This window comes from Ochotona princeps, chromosome 4, assembly GCF_030435755.1.
Source record: "Ochotona princeps isolate mOchPri1 chromosome 4, mOchPri1.hap1, whole genome shotgun sequence".
Taxonomy (NCBI): domain Eukaryota; kingdom Metazoa; phylum Chordata; class Mammalia; order Lagomorpha; family Ochotonidae; genus Ochotona; species Ochotona princeps.
The window spans coordinates 56,524,544-56,531,434 of record NC_080835.1 but is presented as its reverse complement, the minus strand read 5'-3'; the positions used below and the strand labels follow the sequence as shown (position 1 = coordinate 56,531,434).

Genomic DNA, 6,891 nt, shown 5'->3' with positions numbered 1-6,891 from the left:
ACCCCCAACCATGAAGAGACTATGTCAGCCAGTGGATTCTGAATAGGTTTCATTGTGATTGGAATGGCGAGATTGGCAGCAATTCAGACCTGTTGAACTATCAGAACTGCTTGAGCAGGACCCTTGGAGCGTGCCTCACATTGGGGACCTGGGATGGGTAGGAGGCTGGGTGAGGCTTTTCCCTTTGTTTCTCCTCTGACCCCAGATACAGGGAAAAAAATGATATTAGTGTGGAAACAATGGTATTACCCACTTTCCTGTAACCCTTGACCCTTTGTACCCTAATCAACTAAGTAAGATTATTTAAAAAAAATAAAAAAAAATTGCAAACTGGAAAAAAAATCCACTTGAGAGGCAGAGAGAGAGAGAGAGAGAGCAAGCAACCTCTAGACTAAACACCCACTCTTACATTTGGTTTTTAATGGAATTTAAAACAAGGCAGTCCACAGATATCAGAACTTCTTTTTATTTCACCTAAACTGTTAACTACAGAAACCTTAACTAACTGGTTGTTCAACTGCCTTGTTAACTCTAAACATGAAATTGGTGCTTAAGCAAGACCCTCGGAGCATGCCCCCATCAGGGACCTGGGATGGGTGGGACTGAGCGGGGCTTCTCCCTTTTCCCCCTTTACCCCAGATATTTGACAAAAACAATGTGGAAATAATAGTCTTATCCACTTTCCTGTAACCCTTGAACCTTTCTGCTCTAATTAACTATGTCAAAAATGTCAAAAATAAAGAAAAAAGATTAAACTGTATTATTAATAAACATAAATTGACGGTTTAAGTAAATGAATATCTCCAGTTTTGAATTCAACAGCACAAACCTAGATTCTTATCATTATTATCTGTTATTCCTCCTTCTCACTATGGAGTACCTACCTTGAAATGATCTAAATCTCTTTTTCTTTCTCTCTCAGCTGAGACAAACCAGAACTAGTTATTTTCTTTCATTGGGATGTTTCAACCTAAATTTCTCCCCTTCAGGTTCTCTCTAATAGAGTGCCTGGGGTCAGATGTCTGAGGAGCTCCAGTACGCATGCCTGTGGATCTGTTGCTGAGCATGGTACAACGCTTCCGCTCCAGAAGGAAACCCATGGGCAGGCCATTCTTACTAGCCAGTGCGATGGCTCTTTTACAGGGTTGTGTAAGATTGGGTCCTCAGAATGGTTCCCAGGCAGGTTTGGTGTGGCTCTCAGTAGCAGTCTGCTACTGAACTCCTCTTAGCTCTTCATCAATCTTTCTCATGCATCTTGAGGTTTCTGCTGCTCTTCTCCCACTGACCCTTGCCCTTGAATTGCATGTGTGGGCATGAGTATTGATAATTGTTCTTGAATGCTTCAATCAATAGCACCAGAGCGTGACCAGAGTGGTAGTGGGTGCCTTTTACCCTGGACATTGTTGCTGGCATCCAAGGCAGTCACAAGGTCACACCACATGTCAGGTGATCCTCAGAGTGCTGGCAAGCAGGTGTTTCTCCTCCTGGGACTTTTTTGTTTAAAGATTTATTTATTTTTATTGCAAAGTCAGAAATATAGTGAGAGAAAGGAGGAGAGACAGAGAGGAAGATCTTCCGCTTGATGATTCATTCCCCAAGTGACTGCAACAGCTGGAGCTGTGCTGACCCGAAGTCAGGATCCCAGAGGCTCCTGCAGGTCTCCCACCCGGGTGCAGGGTCCCAAGGCTTTGGGCCGTCCTTGACTGCCTTCCCAGGCTACAAGCAGGGAGCTGAAAGGGAACTGGGGCTGCTGGGATTAGAACCAGCACCTATATGGGATGCTGGTGCATTCAACGTGAGGACTTTAGCTGCTAAGCCACTGCGCCGGGCCCCTCCTAGGACTTTTAAGTGATTGCTCTGCATCACCAATTGGCTCTTCACATTGAGACCTCATTTGCTGCAGCCAGTGTGCTGAGAGTGAGCCCTGCCAGGAAGGTTTAAGGCATGGCAGGCAGTACACAGTCATTCTTTGTGCCGATGACTTCCTCTTCTTCCCTCTCCTTCATTGAAGGCAGGGGCGCCATCAACACTGAAGAGGAACACTTTTGAGGAATTCAGTAGTTACAGCCCAAAGAACTCAAGAGAAAACATAGTTTAGTAGCTTGGTGGAAAATAAGTTGTCATTTGCCTTTCCAAGCAGCCTTTGGGTATGTTCTCCATTCATGGTCATTATTAATGAAGCAGAGTGACAATATTTATGGAGAGTTCCTGGAAGCCATGGTGGTGTGGTTTATGGGTCCATCTCATGAAGATAGTTCAGGAGGATCAACAGAGGCAAGAAGGTGTGTGTCATTTCAAAGTCATGACCTTGGGGGTAATAGCAACACTGCTGTGTTTTTCAGGAGTGGGAACGTGAAACTTGTCAGGAATGGCACCTTTGAAATCAGCACCTGGGAGGCAGCAAATGATGCCTCAAATAGCTGGATCTGGATTCCTGTCTTGGGCCTGGACCAGCCCAGGCTAATGTGGATGTTTGTGGAGGAAACTAGCAAATTAGATTTGTTCATTCCACTCTGCCTTTCAGATCAACTAGACTGCTGGATGGATTGATAAATAAATAAACATTTAAAATGAAAAGACAGAACATGAAGAAGAGAGGTTCCTTGACCTGAAAAAAGAATAGACGATACTTGGGACACTCCAATCTCCATGTGCTCTCATTGGACAGTAATGAATGTTGCCCTATACATTTTACAGTGTATTAAGAAAAAAAATACATAATACTTTATTCCATGCAGCAAAACTTTTGCATTCTGTATGAAAAACGTGTGACACAATCCAGAGCTCATTTCTGCATAGTTTCTGTTGCAAGCACTTTATACAGCAACACTTTTCCACAAGAAATAACTTAGCTGAAAATGAGTTTACTCAAATTGGTATGAATAGAATCTTAAGAAGCTTTCCACTGCTGGAGATGCAAAGAAAAGGCGTGACAGGCGCTGTAAATTAGTGAGGGTGGAGATCAGCCTCCAGCACCACCCCAGCACTAACCTCCCCGTGAGCCTGAATGTGAACTTAGCAGTCCTGGCAATGACATGGCAGCTGGCTCATTGAAACATTAATTCAACGCGCACATCGATGCCGACTGTGTGCCCCACCTTTTCTTCAATAAAGTAGCAGCTTCATTGTAACATTCCCTGTGCTGCTAACCCATGTTAGCTCTGTTTCTTCACCTCTAAGTTTCCACTGTGTTCAGTGCAGCACTCTCCACCATCCAACGGCTGGCATACACTCTTTGGAAGTACCTAAACCATGTTTTTAACATAGACATAAACACACACACGCATACACACACACCACCACCACCACCATCAGATGGGCTATGGCCTTCCACATCTCAGGAGACTTTTAGCATTATCTATGGAGACACTGTGTGTGTGTGTCGTTCTTAAGATTTATTTTTATTTGAATGGCTGATTTTTATAGAGAGAGGAGACTCACACACACAGGTCTTTTATCCACTGGTTAACTCCCCAAATGGCTGCAGCAACCAGAGCCGAGCTGACATGAAGCCAGGAGCTTCTTCCAAGCCTAACCACCTAGGTGCAGGCGCTCTAGGCCCAAGACCTAGAGCCATCCTCTACTGCTTTCCCAGGCCGTAAGCAGGGAGCTGCTGGGAAGTGGAGTGTCTGGGATGTGAAGCAGCACCTGTATGGGATTTGGAGCTTGCAGACAGAGGATTAGCTTGCTGTGTCACAGTGCCAGTCCCTGTGGAGACGTTGATTATCCTCGCTGTGGGACTGAGGAGCAGGAGGATGTGCTGCTGGCATCTTGTAGTTAGAGGCCAAGGGCCAAGGATGCTGCTCAATACTCAGCAGTACAAAAGAGAGCAGTCCCCATAGCAAAGAACTATCTGACCTAAAATGCCATTGGTTCAGTGTTGCCTTGAGTTATCCCTACTAGGCTAATCTGCTCCCTTTGAGTAGTGTTGCTGGAAAGGAACCACACACTTTTGGGGTGTCCTGCACAGTGCTAATTTACCGACCCTGCCTCAGTCCTCTAGATCTGTTCATTTCTCAACAAATAATGAGTGCCTATTCTGGGATGGTTGCTGTGCAAGGCACTGGGGACAAAGTCTTTGTCTTCCAAGAACTTATGGTAGGGCTATGACAGCCCAGACAATAGAAAATGGCAACAGTAAAGTTAGACCTCCTGAAACTCTCCTGGGACTTGTCCAGAACTTGACCTTTGCCATAACCTTGTGTTCTTGGAAAGTCCTAAAAGAAAAGTGAGAGTGCTTATCTCATTCCAGGATGCTTTTCTTTTACAGCTCAGGCAATAAACTGATTGACCCAATTTGTTTTCTGTAAACAGAATTGGAAGGTCCTGTTTGCCTGGTTCTACTGATCTCTACTGGATGGGATGCTACCCTCACTAGTTGGATAGTTTAAAATGCATAATGCAGGCCTGGAGCGGTAGCCTATTGGCTGAAGTCGTCTCATTTCATGCACTGGTGATCCAATATGGGCACTGGTCTGTATCCCGGCTGTCCCATTTCCCATCCAGCTCCCTGCTTGTGGCCTGGGAAAGCAGTCGAGGAGGATCCAAAACCTTGGGACCCTGCACCTGCATGGGAGACCCGGAAGAGGAAGCTCCTGGCTCCTGGCTCCTGGCTCCTGGCTTTGGATCGGCTCAGCTCTGGCTGTTGTGACCACTTGGGGAAGGAATCAGTGGACACAAGATTTTCCTCTCTGTCTCTACTCCTCTCTGTATATCTCACTTTTCAATAAAAATAAATAAATCTTAAAAAAATAAAGCTCATGATGCTTAAACCGAGTATCTGTGTTCCACACCAATACAGTTGATTGGATCATTTGTGCTGTGTGCTCATGTTGCTTTGTGAACTTGGTTGATTCATTGGCATCATGTGCCAGTGCTCTCTCGATTGATTGGATGAACATTACTCAAGAACCCCTGAACATAGCTGATCAGGGCTGCTGCCCTCTTCTCTGTGTGATGGAATGGGACAGTCCAGTGGTAGGTGCTGGCTGGTGAATAAAGACTCCTGATTCTCGAAATAGGAACCCAGCTGGTGCTGGGGCGGGCGCCATGCCACTGCACGTGGCAGTGGTGTGCTCAAGTAACCAGAACCGGAGCATGGAGGTGCACAACATCCTCAGCAAACGGGGCTTCAGTGTCCGGTCCTTTGGAACGGGAACTCATGCAAAGCTTCCAGGACCTGCACCCAACAAGGCAAATGTTTATGATTTCAAAACCACTTATGATCAGATGTACAATGATCTTCTGCGGAAAGACAAAGAACTCTATACACAGAATGGCATTTTACATATGTTGGACAGAAACAGGAGAATCAAGCCCCGGCCAGAAAGGTTCCAGAGCTGCAAAGATCTATTCGATCTGATCCTCACCTGGGAAGAGAGAGTCTACGACCAGGTGGTAGAAGATCTGAACTCCAGAGAACAGGAGACCTGCCAGCCGGTGCACGTGGTCAACGTGGCCATCCAGGACAACCCCGAGGAGGCCACCTGGGAGCGTTCCTCATCTGTGAGCTCTGCCAGTGGATTCAGCACACCGAGGACATGGAGAACGAAATCGAGGAGCTGCTGCAGGAGTTCGAGGAGAGCGGCAGGGCCTTCCTGCACACCGTCTGCTTCTATTGAGACGCCCACCTGCTACCTGCCCAGCTCTCCTTTGTTAATACGTTTTTCTTTCCTGGTACTTGGTGGTTCCTTTTAGGTATTCTGGTGGTGGACTGGGAGTATTTTCCATAGCAGTTTTAAATAGAAAATAGAAACCTAGAGATAAATGCCAGATAGAAAGCATTTAAGCCTTTCTATCCCCCTGTTGCTTCTGATTGGGATAGTGATGGGGATTTAACTGAAAAATAGTGCGTTTCCCCCAACATGTGTATCTTTAGTTATTCCCAGCTTTCCTTTTCCTTCTATAAATGGCTGGACTGTACACATCCCTGAATAAAGCAATGTGCTGTGAATTATTAGAAAACTACCTGGAATTGTCAGTGCTACTGAAACAGATGCTACTGTTTCAAAAAAAAAAAATACTTTTAACCAGGGATACAACTAGAATTCAGTAATGTGCTAAACTATTCTCTAGCCAGTAACTTTGATTTATCCATTCCACAACAGATATTTTAAGATATTGAATCCCATAAATATATACATATTTTGTCCATTAAAACTAAAAAACACATAGTTTATGTTGCTTAACTTAAAAAAAAAAAAAAAGACTCTTGAGCTTCTAAGAGTCTGCTTCTGACTCATTTCTGGGAAAGATTTTTTTCAGCTTGCAACAGGGCAGGAAGTCAGAAAGTGATAAATATGTAGTGACTGGTAATGGGTGTTACAAATTAAAATTAAGCAACACAAGAGGAGTGGGAAGTGAGGCTCGTTTTGTATCTTTTTATACCAGGAAAATTGTTCAGCCAAACCAAGGGGAAGGTATTTCGTATTGTAGTACCTGTGGCTGCACCATGTGCTAAAGTGGAGGGTTTTTTTGGGGGGGCACGTTTTATAAGATTGGCTTTATTTAGTTGAAAAGTAGGGAAAGGGGCTGGTGCAATGGCTCAATGGCGAAATTCTTACCTTGCAACTGTCAGAATCTCATATGGGTGCTAGTTCGTTTCCCAGCAGCTCCACTTCCCTTCTAGCTCCCTCCTTGTGGCCTGGGAAGGCAATCAAAGACAGCCCAAAACTTTGGGACCCTGAACCATTGTGGAAGACCCAGAAGAGGCTCCTGGTTCCTGGCTTTGGATTGGCTCAACTCCAGGTATTGCAGTCATTTGGGGAGTGAAACAGCAGATGGAAGATCTTTCTGTCTCTCCTCCTTTCTGTAAATCTGTCTTTCCAATTAAAGTAGATTTTAAAGAGGAAAACAGGGAGCTCAGACCCAACCCAGGAGCCTAGAACTTCA

General features: G+C 45.1%; 1 pseudogene; it reads left to right on the top strand.

Moving 5' to 3' along the window:
- Positions 1–5,049: 5,049 nt before the first annotated feature.
- On the top strand, positions 5,050–5,638 carry LOC101526251 (RNA polymerase II subunit A C-terminal domain phosphatase SSU72-like; annotated as a pseudogene).
- The last annotated feature ends 1,253 nt before the right edge of the window (positions 5,639–6,891 follow it).